At 43.5% G+C, this 15,199-nt stretch overlaps 1 long non-coding RNA gene across 1 annotated transcript; it reads left to right on the top strand.

Annotated features, from left to right (window-relative positions):
- Positions 1–452: 452 nt before the first annotated feature.
- Positions 453–3,968, top strand: LOC306792981. Its single transcript, XR_013772857.1, has 4 exons — positions 453–516; positions 2,424–2,540; positions 2,727–2,839; positions 3,680–3,968. It is a non-coding gene; the product is annotated as an uncharacterized lncRNA (long non-coding RNA).
- Positions 3,969–15,199: the final 11,231 nt, after the last annotated feature.

Genomic DNA, 15,199 nt, shown 5'->3' with positions numbered 1-15,199 from the left:
AGGTGATTAGTTTGGGCCGACTTGACATTATTGTCATCCGCAGCCCAGTTTAGCTGCTGCTCAAGGTCATCATATTCATTCCAACCCCAGTTTAGCTGCTGCTCAAGGTAAAGATTGTCATTCCAAGCCCAGTTTAGCTGCTGCTCAAGGTAATCATTGTCATTCCAAGCCCAGTTTAGCTCCTGCTCAAGGTTTATTGGGGCGAAGTTGAATGGATCCATATTTATCTTTCTTCAGTGGAAGCACTGTACTGGTGTCTCTTGAAAGTTAACTAGTTTGGGCAAGTAAAGTCTGGGGTATATACAGTTTTTTTTACTTTGATCTCATGTCATGTTCTGTCATTGATCTTGACGAATCATGTGTGACGTCATGCCATTCTGTGTGACGTCATGCCATTCTATGCGCCTCAATTCCGCATATCCCGAGATGCATTGCGTGCCGGTGAGGATTTTATTTGAACCAACATGGCGGCGAGTGATGCGGGAGCCGGAGAAGCGACAGCTTTCACTTTTAAATGCAAGTATTGGGTTTCAACTCACTCGAATGTCACCGATACCGATAAAGCAAAATAAGAGCTATTATAACATCACATGTGTGTTAAAGTGATAGGTTAAGTTACGTGACGTTCGTAACTGACAAGCTAACTAACGTTAGCCGCTGCGCTATTACCCTGTGCCGGTGTTACGTCTCGACTGGTTTCTGAACCCATGGTTTCTCGTCCGTGCGCAGCAGCTGCTTTCTGTCTCTGTCGCCAGATTCGTCAAACATTAACAAACATATTGCTGGAGATCTATAAACCACATCTCATATTAATCATGGCGCCCGCCACATAACGTAACACTCAGGCACCCAGTGGACGGTAGGTTTCTGCAGGGAAGACTTTCCCATGCTAAATCCCTTGTGTCGACTAAATTACTGTCGCCGGCAGTGGTGTATAAAGTACTCAAAAGCCATACTTGAGTAAAAGTAAAGATACCTTACTGGAAAACTACTCAAGTAAAAGTAAAAAGTCACCTCTTAGAATACTACTTGAGTAAAGTCTTAAAGTATCTGATATTTATTGTACTTAAGTACAAAAGTACTTAAGTATCAAAAGTAATTTTCTGACATTAAATGTACATCATAACCTGAACATTAAATGAACATCATAACCTGTTCATTGAAAGTAAAAGTACAAGTAAATGCTGTTAATAAAAAAGCAAAGGGTCAGAATTGTGAGAATTATGAAGTTTATTCTTTTAAGTGCTGTGGCATCATGACCAAGGACATGGAGCTGTGTTGAACATAATTGGGTCGGCTGTGATCCATTCAGGAGCAACAATGTTCAACATAATATATTGTACATAAGTATACTTTTGCATCTACTATGAACTTATCATCATAATTCTCCGAAAAGCAATATGACACTATGAAGGAGTTGCGTTTATAAGTATGCTCATTAGACTAGAGGATGTAGAGGGCAAATGCATAATATTATGTTCAGCAAAACATATCCACTTGATGCATCAGGTCAGTGTTTAGAGAAAGGACACCTGCCTTGTAAACTCCTATGGGCCTGATTTGAACACACAGGTTTTGCTCAAGCTGAATCTGCAATTGGGCGACTGCTACCATCATAACTCCATCTGATCATCCACAACATGACTCAAATATCAAAACATGATCAATACTAAAGCAGCAACACAGTCATTACTTGAAACTGAAAAATGTCCTGTTCATCTTCAAAAGAAGTTGGTTTTCAAAATTGCGAGAATTCAGTCTCGCTCTTCTTGGGCTGAAGACTAGTCCTGCGATGCTAAATAGCCTTTCACAGGCCGCTGAGGCAGGTAGAGGTGTGTTCAGCGTCACAGACAGCTTGCGCACAGCTGCGAAGGATTTCACTAATGCTGCGCTCTCGCGGCTCCTGTCAATCCGTGTATATAGCTACAGCTAACGTTAGCCAACTAGTGCTGCACAACTGTCAACACTTCCTCAGCTCACTAACTCGCTAGCGATCCACTGGTGTTGGTCTTCGTCACCACCGTCGTTTGTTGCGGGAGTAGCAGGTGCTTCCATTTCTGCTTCAATCATGAAATCAGTCATCGTAGAGTGGAATGCTACTTATGTAGTCGCCCGCTAGCTATAGCATGAAGTATCAGTTTTCTTTGCAAAATGTAGTGAAGTAAAAGTAAAAGTAAACAGAAATATAAGTAGTAAAGTAAAGTACAGATACCCAAAAAAACGACTTAAGTACAGTAACGAAGTATTTCTACTTCGTTACTGTACACCACTGGTCGCCGGTGATGAGTGATTTATGTATTCATGCTGTGCGTCATATCGCATTCCTGTAAAGTGTGCGATGATATCGTTAGCCAACATGTTTCTTCTGCAACGTCGTTATTCTCTTGTAGTGATTATATCTTATCCTCTTCACTTGACTCTAGCCGAGGTTTCAAGGCTGTTCGGTCCATACATTGGAGGGAGAAGGACTCTGGAAAATCTCTGGAACAACACGAAGTCGCCAACTGATCATCATACCGTGTCCCAATGAGGGTTACCATGTGAGACATTTGAAAGATCCACAAACACAGATTGGTCACGCTACAATTTTCATCCGACCACTCCAAAGAAACCTGAATCTGAATCTGGAGCCTGTCAGATCCTCACTTTTAAATTGGTGTTCCCATATGAAAATGCCAGAGTATGAACATGGCTTGTGTTACATTTTTAAATGATCTTGTTTACAGGCATGTCAACCAGAATGCAGTAATGAGCGAGTTGGACCACCTCAGAAATGTGTGACGTGTGGAGAGGAGTTCCCTTTTACAAGAATCAAGGCTCACAGTGATGAGTGCGTGAGGTATCGCTCTACAGAACTAAAACGTCACATTTGTCAAGCACTCAAGTAGTCGTACATCAGACATTAAGCATTCAGCTCTGGAGTCTGCCAGAAGATGTAAAGCATGTTGAATGTGGATGGAGGATACTGTATGATCCTGGATATTGGTCTTGAGGGAAAGTTGAATTTGAATGGATTTATTCTGTTCTGTTCATGACCATTCTTTTCTAGTTGCAGTGTTTTTGTGAATGTGTAATGTAATATAAAATATACTGGCCCCAATAACAAAACATGCTTCTCTTTACCCAAGACCATCACAGAGCAGTGGTGAGGTAGAAACTGTGGTGACCACAGAAAGTGCCTCCTGAAGTGAAGGTCGATTTGTGAGCATGTTGACAAGACTACAGGGAAGTGAGACAACAAGGGCCAGCAAGAAACTACTGCGTGCCACCTCGCAGGGACATGTGGCTGCTCCTGAGATAGTTGACCTAGATCCCACTGAGGAGAGAGGCTTCCCAGCTGTTACATCATTTATTGCAATAAATTGTTGCTCTCTACATATAAATTCATCCAGTATTAATTGGAATAATTTAAAAACTCTTTCAAATCCCAGTGAGGCAGCAAAGAGATTCAAAGAAGACATTTTAAGCCAGCATGCAACTGGAAAGTCATTATATCTGACCATGGATCTTGGAGACAGTGCAGAGGACAGTCCTTTCTTTTCATAAGAGGGCTAATGCTGAGTGGGCTTGGCCCTTGACATGCACACTCGAGGGTAAATTGGTTACACACGCAAAACTAAAGATAGAAAATCAGATATTCATTTAACCGATGTCTGTACTGTGTATGTTGCTTTTTCAGGAGATCCAGCAATTGGTGATTTTGGAGAGTGACTTCTTTGTTGTTGCTGGCCGAATGATTGGTCATTCATTCCTCCATGCCTTGGAGGACTCAGCCCAGCTATCCTGCATGTGCTCCTTGGTGGATCCCCAGAAGAAGCCATAATAGATATTAAGGACTGTGCTGACCGTGACATCTGTGAGACAATCAAAGTGGTAAAATACATTTTTCCAGTAAGATTTTAATGATAAAAATTCAGGGCAAGGACAATAAAAGTAATACCTGATGTCAGAAATTTTTCTCAGAGATGTATAATACCACAATCACATAATTTACTAATTTAAACCAGCAGGGGGTGCTGAAGCAATATTAAAACCATCAACGTAAGTCCATTTCTTTAAAACATGTAATTATAGTGAGTGACTGATGTCGTCATGCAAAATGTGTTTTTAGAGCAAACACAGTTGTAACAGGTTCCCAACATGCTGTTTCAAAGGGATACAACATTACATTATTTGGCATGTGGTTTGAGACCAGTGGGTGTTGTCAACCGCGTGATTGATAGTTATTGACAAGTTGTCCTTTCCCTATTTGTTGTATCAAATCTGAATATTATGCAAGTCTTGATGAATCAGGAATTCTAATCTATTCTAATTGTCACTATTGGCTGGAGGGGACAGCAGATTTCTCATCTGAAGAAAAAAAACAGAATCAATGAGTTGGCACTGTCATGGGATTTGCCTGCAGTCACATCGGAGAACAGAAGATGGCTGCTGGACAAACTGCTCCTCCATGCTGTGAGTATTCTGATCTGTACTTAACAGATCATATAAACCAGACCGACGAATCAGAGTTGAAGTTCTGATGTGGGACAACATTTTGTCTTTTTTGTGACAAACACAGATAGATGTTGATGAGTTTATTAAGTAATGCTAATTCGACTGCTAGTTAAAGATTAGTACGGCTGCTTTGCTTTTCTGTTGTGATGCAAATGTTTTGCAGGTCCTTGGAAGAACCTCAAGACAAGTGAAACAGTTCTGAAGGGGTTAAAAGAGACACTAATCTGACCGTTGCTAACTGAGAGGAAAGACACAATTCCCCTCTTTCCAAGAGCATCTGATGCACAGTGCACACCACAGGTAAGTGACCCCATGATGCTGAGTCAGAAACACTCCTCTGAACTCACACAAAAGACTTTCTCAGAAATGACATGTGTTTTCTACCCTCTGGCAGCCATTGTTTCACTTCATTACAACTGTAACGGAGTTAAAAATGTACTTTATTATTCTGTTGAGTATGTGTGAATGCTATCTTTATGAGCTATTTTTATTTAGCGGTTTATTTTGTGAATGCTTCCTGCGGAAGCGGCGTCTCACCTCTTTTGTACCTCCGAAGCCCCCGTAGTCCCGACTTTCCCTCCCAGTGGTGTTTCGTACTGATGAGGGTAAGTTGTGTGGAATAATATCGTTGCACTGTTTTGTTGTTTTCTTCGGGAATGTAACTGTTGACATTACGTACTTTAGTAACTGCTAAGGCGATGACCTTATGAAGCTGTTACGTGCCGTTTTGACTGTGGAAAATATAAGTTTACTGGCTGTTTCAGTTTGCCTATTTGGCGCCATTTACTTTTACGTCAGGCTGCCCTGTCATAACGGAACGACGCAGATACTTTGGCATTCCTTTGTGTGAATTCTGTTGTCTTGCATGTTTAGGAGCGGATGTATACAGAGAGAGTGAGACCAGGAAGAGACTAATGTGGTTTATGTTGTCTTCTGCAGCGAATAAATGCTGGAAAACTACCCTCTGAGTCGTCTCCTTCAATGCCATTCAAAGTCTGTTACACAACAAACATTAACCTGGTGAGATCTGAAATGTGTTGCATTGAAATGATCACAGTCAGCATTTGATCTCTAAGTTAAACCCACATCGCATCACTGCATGAACAAGTACTGCTCAAACATGGTTGTCCTGAAGTCCTTACGAGTTGAGTTTCATAGAAATGAACTGACACTCATAATTGCTGCCGAAAAGGAAGGAAACTAATTAAAGAAACGTGTTGCCATGCAAAAACCTCCAGTATGGTTCTTTAAAATAACAACCATGCCCTGATCCAATTACAATTTGGATGATTAGAATTTAAAATGTCTCATTTTCTATTCTGCTCTTTATCCTAACGATTCAGCTACGGGGTGAGATAAAAGGCCTCAGGTATTGTTTCGACACCTCCAAGAGGGACGTATATCCTCGCAGGTGGGACAGCCGACGGAGTAACCGCCGTGTTAGGTGCGCAAGCCTGTCCCGCTTTCCCCGGGGAGGGATCCGTTCACGCTACAATGGAGACATTCTTGCTATTTGTAGCACTGACACTGGCTTTGGATTGGTCTAAGTAGAGGATGCCTATGTAGAGACAGCTGTGGAGAGATCATGCTGGTGTAGCATGGGCTGTTGGTGTATTGCCGTGCAGCTGAATAGATAATGTGGACTTCAGGTCTGGGGAACCCACGTCTGCAAGCCAATGGGAAGAGAGCTGTGTCTGCAGGTCTGAAGTGCGTCTAGTGTCCCCCAGAAGTGAGATGCATCACTTCCGTTAACTGTCTAAATCTTTCCCCTCATCTTTTTTAAATGAGGGGGGGGGGGGGGGGTGATTGGGCTGCTTCATGTGCGCGGTAATGCCTTGCTCTGCGGCAGCAGTACGTGTGGGAGTCACAGCGGATCAACAACCTTCTCTCTGCTGCACCGGAGAGGAGGCTTCAATGGATTTTCTCTCCTGGCGCTGGTTGAACCCAATTACACTTGAAGCAATAAATCCTTAGCAATGCAATTTCCCCTCTAGACAAGCTCTGCCGGGCTTTCCCCCTCGCGCTCTCCTCTTATCTCTCACCCTCTTTCCACTGCAACACACCGTCTCTCCCGTCTCTCTCTCTCTCCTTCGTCTGCTCCGGTGTTTTCTCTCGCTCTTTATCCATCCCTCGCTCCCTTTAATGCTCTCCCACCCTCTCTCCTTCATCTCTCCCTCCTCCTCCTCCCCGTCTGTCCTTTCTCTCCTCTTATCGCTGTGTCACCCCAGACCTTTGTCCCACCATCACCTCATCATAGCTCCCTTGTTTTCTCTTCCATGTGTCCCACTACACTGCACTGGCTTCCTGTCCAACAAAGAATTGACTTTAAAATCCTGCTGTTGGTTTACAAAGCACTGAATGGTTTAGGGCCAAAATACATCTCTGATCTGCTGCTACCTTATGAACCATCCCGACCCCTCAGGTCGTCTGGGACCGGTCTACTTTCTGTTCCCAGAGTCAGAACTAAACATGGAGAAGCAGCGTTCAGTTTTTCTGGTCCACATATCTGGAACAAAGTCCCAGAAAGCTGCAGGTCTGCTGAGACCCTCAGCTCATTTAAATCAAGATTGAAGACTTTTCTGTTTGCTGCTGCCTTTAATTGAACCACATTCAATTAATATATTAATCAATTTCCTGCATTTCTGCATTTTACTACTGCATTTTATTTCTTACACTGTTTTTTAATGTTTTAATGAATGTTCTTAATTGTTTTTAAATCACCTTTTCTTTTGCCTTATGTTTTGATGCTTTTAATGGTTTTATGTGAAGCACTTTGAATTACCTTGTTGTTGAAATGTGCTATACAAATAAACTTGCCTTGCCTTGCCTTACACTCATCTTCCATCATCAGAATCAGAACCGTTTATTGCCATGGTATGTTGAACATACAAGGAATTTGACATGACGGGAGGTTCACAACATTTAACAATCAACAACAATCAACACAGTGCAAAGTAGAAACATATTAAAATTTACAGAAAGATATAAAATAAAGTAAAATATAAAATAAAGTGCACAAACGAACAAGTGAGATGTAATAATGTAATGTAAAAGTGTTGAGTGTATTTAAATAAGAACATAGAAGGGATGTGGGAGTGACCGGTAGGAAATTGTCCTGGGGATGACAGAGTCCGGGCTCGCTAGACCGCTGAATGAAGTGGAGTTCCTGCACGGAGGATGGATTTTCTGAGTTTTGTTTTTTTCTTTTGTTTGTTTGAACACTGATCAGATACTGATCAGAGCTGATCAGAGTCCGGGCTCTGTTCATGAGCCCGACTGCGGATGGAAAGAAACTGTTCATGTGTCGTGAGGTCTTGGTCCTGATGGACCTCAGCCTCCTGCCAGATGGAAGGGCAGTGAACAGATCATGTCCACGGTGAGAGGGGTCGGCTGCAATCTTTCTTGCTCGCTTCAGGGTCCTTGACACGTCATGTGTCTTTGTCTCACTAGCTCAAGTACACTAATCTCTCCTCGTGCGCCTTCAGCCCTCCCTCCTCTGCATGCTAGTGCTTTTCACAGAATATTGCTGAGAACACGAAGATCGCTAATGAAATAACTTATTTATTTAAATACAGTGTGTCCACCTACAGATGAGTACACTTGTTTCCAATTTTTTTTAAACAAATGACCTGATGTGTCTTTCTTGGGATTTCTTTCTGTAACTATATATTGCATTGGTTGTTGTAATGGGAATATACTACTGTTATTAGTAATAGTAGAAGCAGAGGTGGTAGTAGGAGTAGCCATTTGAAATAAGCATAAATTAGCCTAATTCTGTCTGCTGCATTTCTCTGTATGAGGGAATACTCCCTTCCCTGCACATGCTATACATCTTTCACACATACTTGACTGATACTCTGCATTGTCAAAAAAGGAGCATGATGTATTGTCCTCTAATTTCAAGATATTTGCCAAATTCTATAAACTAAAGAAATTCTTTTCTACATGGTTTTCATTTAGACAACAAGGCAGAGGTTAAAGGTTGGGAATGTAGTTTTCTTCCAGTACCTATTAATTTAGTTTCATAAACTTAGTGCGGGACCACGCCCAGAACACAGCTCATTTCCCCTGCACAAGTATTTAAGCTCAACGAACCTGTTCACTTCCTCTTCGACTCTGTTCTCTCATCCCTCCCCCAACCCCATTTTTGTTTTCCTATTCTCTCTCTCTTGCAGGATTACAGGAACGACAGGGGACTCTGCACCGCCACAGCTTCCTAAGAGATGGCCCCACCCAACAGTCTCCGTTCCCACCAGCCGCCGGACACCAACGGTCCCCCACCACATCCCTTCATCCCTCTACCTCTATCCCTACCTCCTTTCATCTCTCTACCTCTATCCCTACCTCCTTTCATCTCTCTACCTCTATCCCTACCTCCTTTCATCTCTCTACCTCTATCCCTACCTCCTTTCATCTCTCTACCTCTATCCCTACCTCCTTTCATCTCTCCACCTCAATCCCTACCCTACATCCCTCTACCCTACATCCTTTCATCTCTATACCCCTACCCCTACCCTACATCCCTCTATCTCTACCCCATACCCTACATCCCTTCATCCCTCTACCCCTTCTGCTTCCTAAACCTAACTATCATTCCATTACGCAATAAAACTCTCGAAACTTATACTGTTATTGGCGTGGTCCTTGTTAGTGAACTGTTATGAGGGAATAGGAGAGAGAGAGACTGAGCTAATGTAAGGTTCTCTGATCGTTCAGATGAGCTGAGGATAATAAGTAAAGGACCTGCTTCTAGATCAAAGCGAATGTCAACAATGCTCAACTAAAAAGAACCAAAGAACACATAGAGAGCTGCTCCTGAGGGCTGGACATGAGAGCCTGTGCAGTATTTGATAGAGGTTGTGTTGAGGCCCTTCCTCCTATATGTGAAGAGGAATAGAGCCACTCGGTTCTCCCTCTCATTTGAGTCTAAAGTCTAACAATGATCTGTTCAACTCATACAAATAGGGTACCAGTGTAGTAGGTGTTGCTTTCAGACAGACATCTGTAACTGGTCTCCTTTCAGTCTCACAGGCTGTTAAATGGTTTAAACGTAATGTGTTATTTGAAAACATCTAAAGAAGCTGTTATTGACTGCTTATATTTTCTATATTCATGATCTTGTTCTGACTTTGTTCCTACTAAATGGTACACAGCGGGGTTGTAACTGTAAACATGTATTAACCCAATCAGGTACCAGTAGTTTTGCCAAAGTTTTTACTTTTTATTCTTTTAGATTTGTGTGAAATTGTCAAAATTAACAAATGAATTCTTGAGTTATGGCTGATAAACGTGTTTCGTGAGGTCATCTCTAATCAATTCATCATGGAGTGCACGTTTGTGCCAAACTAGCATTTTCTGAGATTCCGTGTTCACGAGAACGGACCGGAAAGACGGGTAAACCGGAAGCATGATGCCGTTCAATAAAAACTCTGAACCTTCTTGTGACCGAAAAGAGAGCAAACCCTGAGATCCCTGATGGTGTCTGAGTGACATGAAGCAGAGAAGCTGCAGTAGTTCAGTCATGTTATGCAGCAGATCCTGATAGTGAGTTCAAAGATTGTACAGAAACACTTCTCTAAGGCAACCTCGTCCTTGAAACAGGAAGAAGTGCACATGTTGGTAGCACCGTCGTTATTGTGTCCACGTGACTTGTCAGGGAAGTTACTTTAAATAACGCACTGCAGCTTCCTTTGTGCTGTGGCTGCTGGTGGTCTGAGGCAGGAGTCTCATGCTGCAGCGAAACCATCTGAGAGAGCAGGGCCTTTGTGAGAGGGAGCCGTTATAAGTCTGGCGGATGATTGTTAGTAAATCTAATCAGGTGAGCTTCTCTGGTGTCTGAATACAGGTTGAAGAAAGAAATGTCAGGAAGTGGATTATACACGAGACGCTTTATAGACAAGTATAGTCAAATGGTGGGAGTGAGTCCTGGTTTAGTGCCCACGCTACCGTATGTGTGAGACTGACTGTAAGCAGTCTTAAGCCGGAGCTACAGAATCGGGTCACAACCTGAGCCCTCCAGCAGTGTGAACAAACCTCCAGCTTCAGCATGTGTTTGAGAAAAAAACACAAACTGTGAGGTGGATACCATCATTTACTCTGGCCTTCCAAGCCCAGCAGTTTACTGTGTTATACTGCAGCTGTGTGTGTGTGTGTGTACTGAACAGAACCACATCAGTCTGCATGTAGAGAATCTGATCAACATATCCAAACAAAATGTTGTTGTCCTAATCGAGGTACATTCTAGCTGAGAGCAAATCTGTGGACTACGGCAGGTTTTATTTTAAAGAACCTGAAAATATATCTTCTCAATCAACTTTCTACAATGAGCATGGGGTCCTACATGACTGCAATGTTTGACAAAGTAACAACTGGTTGGTTATTTCAATACTTTTTGTTTAGATTTCACTACTTTGAAGCGTATTTATTTAGAATGTCATAGAGAAAAGTTTTGAGGGGCTTCAATAAAGCTTTTGTTTATGTCGATTTACTGCGCGTGTTGGTGTAATCAGAGAGCACCACATCAAAGCACAACACATAATCACAACTGTTCTGATTACGCCTCCCAAACAAGCAACCCAAAACTGTGTCTTCGGTCAGTGGTGTGTTCACAGTATCCGTGATACCGTTTCAGATTTTCGGGGGCCAAACATTAGGAAACAAAATTTGTGATGTAAACCATATTCCTCCTGGGGGAGAGCCTCATTCAGGCCTCACAGCCGTGAGAAAAACTCCCTCGAATATCCGCCCTGAACTGCATAAGATACGGCTCTGAATATTTAACAGGGCCTCTTCTGAACACCTATTTTTATCAGCTGGAAGTCAAAGCACACTTCTCCTATTCTCATCTGCAGCATCGTGTGTGTGTGTGTCATCGTACAGCACATGCCTCAATGTGTGTGTGTGTGTTGATGTGACAGAGAGGAACACAGAAGGAGAAGCTGAGAAGGAAACACTTGTTTTCATCTGTCACTCTGTGGTGGTGCGTCTGCTATCAGCTATCAAAGACTCCCAGCCGAGCGAGAGGATTTCAAGTTCTGCGTGGTGACCGGCTCGTCCTGTCAAACTCTGTGGGGGAGAGAAAGGGATCCGTGATCTTCAGAATATTTGCAACTACTGAGATGAGAGGGGATCAGGCTTAAAGCTAAACTGACAACTTTTACCACGGCTCGGAAGTCCGGCTCCAATTTTGGCATGTCGTCGGTTTCCCCTTGAGTCTTAAATCTCTTGATGAAAAGGTTTGTTTTTGAATAATAAAACTAATCAAGCTCAGACGCAGCCAAACAGCCAGCACTTGACCTACAATCACACAGCCGGGCGAGCAATCAAAGACCATGATCCCCTTTTTTTTACAATCAGGATGAACGACAGGTTTGAATAGGAAGTGCAGTCTATCAACGCCTCCTTCACAGTGTTGCAACGGAGAGGATTTGAATGGATTTAATCTGCTGCATCTATGACAGCCCGAGTCCACTGAAGAGAACCTGATGCCAGGATGAGACATGCTAGCAGGGCCTGTGGGCTTTGTCATTGGCAGGATAATAACTTCACCGATGAGGGATCAGAAATATACCTGCTTCTCTTGTTCCACTGATTATTAACGTCAGCGGAGGCTTTGGAAATGGGTATAAAACTGCCGTGAGCAATGAAAAGATTGAATATCAACATGTACTTCTCATTTTCAAAAGCTAATTCAGAAACAATTCTGAATATAAAAGATTAAAGTTTTAAATTTATCAGAAAAAAGATGTTCTCTACGAATGAGTTGGGAAACTTATGAGAAAAAAAATAGAATACTTGGAAAAAATGTCATCATAATTTCTCATCATTTTATCTCATTAGACATTTGTGTGAAATTGTCATAATTAGCATATGCATTTTTTTGAGGCCCACATCGTGATCTGTGAGGTCACAGTGACCTTTGACCACCAAACACAGAGCAGCCTCTTTTTTCTCACACATCTAACTGTAAACCATTTGCTGCAGTCAATTCCATGACTTGTCTGTGACTGAAGTTTATGCTTCTACGAGTGTCTGCTCCTGAAAATGTACACGCTTATATTCCCAGCTGTTACTCTGCATTTCTCTGTGTTCGTCATGCATGTTTGCCTGCATTATGTGGAACTGTAAAGACACAGTATGTAGGTTTATGTGCAATGATGCGCTTCATGCCTGAATCTGCATATACTATATGGACTCCTGTAATTGCAATAAACTGTGCACGTGTGAAAGTGTGTCCATGTAAAAAGCGTGTCTGTGTGCGCTGTGCACGTGAGCGTACACTGACACAGACGTTATGGAGACAGATGGCCCAGGTGCCCTCCACACCCATGTTCGAGCACGGCTCATGCCGACATGTACTGCGTGGCTCGCAGCGTGTGTGTTCTCTTGCGGGGGTGTGTGTGTGGGTGTGTGTGTGTGGGTAAGTGTGTGTGTGTGTGCCCCGGCAGTGTGTTAACGCTCCGGGGCGACCGGGATTAGCGCTGCGGCCCCTGATGGCATCAGAGAGGAGCGCCAGCGGACAAGAGAGCCCGGACTCACGTGGGAACACCCAAGAACAAACACCCAAGAGGAGAGGAGAGGAGGGGTTCACAGTCTGACTCACTGCTGCGTTCACCGCCTCACCAAAGACACTCTCATCCTGCTGAAGGTGCCTCGTGTTACATTTCATGTTCACATACAGTGGGTGTATATGAAAAGTGCATTCAACTCAATGACGTATGCTACTCTGCATCTTTGTCTTTTCTTGCTCTCAGATGTGCTTTACTGGCTCTCCCGCATTAATGATGTCACAGATGTTTGATTTGCATGATGTTGACAGAAAAGCAGTCAGAAAAAATGAGATGGCTGGTTGACATGAGTGAGGTCTGACAGAGATGAGCCTGGTGTCAGTGGGACACTTCTGTTTAATGGATCCCTGTTTAAATAATGATCACCTGTGTGAGCTTCTGTTTAGGTTAGAGGCTGTGTGTGTGTGTAGAGAATCAGCACACACACACACACGGTGCACTGTGGCACATGGGAAGCTAGTTACATAACAACAGATATGTAACTAGCGTGGCATGAATGGGGGATGACAGTGAGGTGTAGACGTTTGGAGGATACTCACTGAGCACAGTTCACTCATGTGTTATTTCCCTAACGCTCATCCAGCCTCATCTGCCACTAAAGAAAGACAAACTGACTGTGTGGCGGCACCATGTCAGAATCCAAAGGTTGTGACCACAGCATCATCACTGTGCTTTGGATTCAGAGTTGGAGGGATGGTGCATCTTTATTTTTTATTTTGACAAGCTCTGTTTATCAGGTGGTTGTCCAAATTGATTCTTGCTTAATTCAGCCTGCTGAGAGAGCGAGAGAGCGAGAGAGAGAGAGCGCGAGAGAGAGAGAGAGAGAGCGCGAGAGAGAGCGCGAGAGAGAGCGAGAGAGAGAGAGAGAGAGAGAGAGAGAGCGAGAGAGAGAGCGAGAGAGCGAGAGAGAGAGAGAGAGAGAGAGAGAGAGCGCGAGAGAGAGCGAGAGAGAGAGAGAGAGAGAGCGAGAGAGAGAGCGAGAGAGAGAGAGAGCGAGAGAGAGAGCGAGAGAGCGAGAGAGAGAGAGAGAGAGAGAGCGAGAGAGAGAGAGAGAGAGAGCGCGAGAGAGAGCGCGAGAGAGAGCGAGAGAGCGAGAGAGAGCGAGAGAGAGAGAGCGCGAGAGAGAGAGAGAGAGCGCGAGAGAGAGCGCGAGAGAGAGCGAGAGAGAGAGAGAGCGAGAGAGAGAGAGAGAGAGAGAGAGAGAGTTTCCTGGTCCAGTAGGAAGACAATATGTACAAAAATAGATAACGCTTGTTTCTAAAACTGATTCTCAAGGATTTCCTTGAAAAAGGCAACAAGGCTGAAGTTCAAGACCATGGGGGGAATAACTAGACCAGGGGTCACCAACCTTTTTTAAACTGAGAGCTACTTCAAGGGTACTGAGTAGTAGAAGGGCTACTTATTTGATACAAACTTCCTGAATAACAAAGTTGCACAGATTACCTTAATAATAATAATAATAATATTTGTGAAGAGACTGTTTGATCACATGTGAGTTAATTATTCCTCACAATAATTATTAAGAATGATTTCCACAACAATGATGGTATAGCTACACATATATATTTAAACATGCAACTTTTATTTCTGTTCATCTGTTTCAACATTTGAAAGTCAGAGGTATCACATCTCTGATATTTTTGTATCATCACATGATCAAAGCTGGTTACTTTTGCACACAGTGCCTGCTGGTGAATGATCCAGTGGTAATGGATACATTTTGCGAAGTCTGGGTCACCTTTAGATTGCGCAATGAAGCCTGCATGCCGGCCCGTCATCGCGGGAGCCCCGTCTGTTGTCACCGACACCAGCTTTTCCAACGGTACCTTTTTCTCCACGAAGAAACTAGTAAAAAGTCTCGTCTATAGCCGAGCGGGGATCCAACCCTCCGAGGCGCGCGAGCGTCTTCGGGTGCCTGCGTTCAAACCTCTAGTCTGGGCCTTTTCGGTCGGATTGCGTTGCCTCGCCTCTACCCCCGCCATCCAAGAGTTGCTGTTCAGAACATTCAGAACCTGAAAACCTAGTGCGGTGCTGTGGCCTCGTCCTGGCTGTCCGCCGTGCGCCTCCGGGTACCCAGCTCTCTATGACAAGAAATATTGTCATTTTAAAATCTACACTAATGCAAGCGTTTTTGA

This window comes from Melanostigma gelatinosum, assembly GCF_949748355.1.
Source record: "Melanostigma gelatinosum genome assembly, chromosome: 19".
Lineage (NCBI taxonomy): Eukaryota > Metazoa > Chordata > Actinopteri > Perciformes > Zoarcidae > Melanostigma > Melanostigma gelatinosum.
Note: the sequence above shows the minus strand (reverse complement) of the source record. Positions and strands in the feature narration are given on the sequence as shown.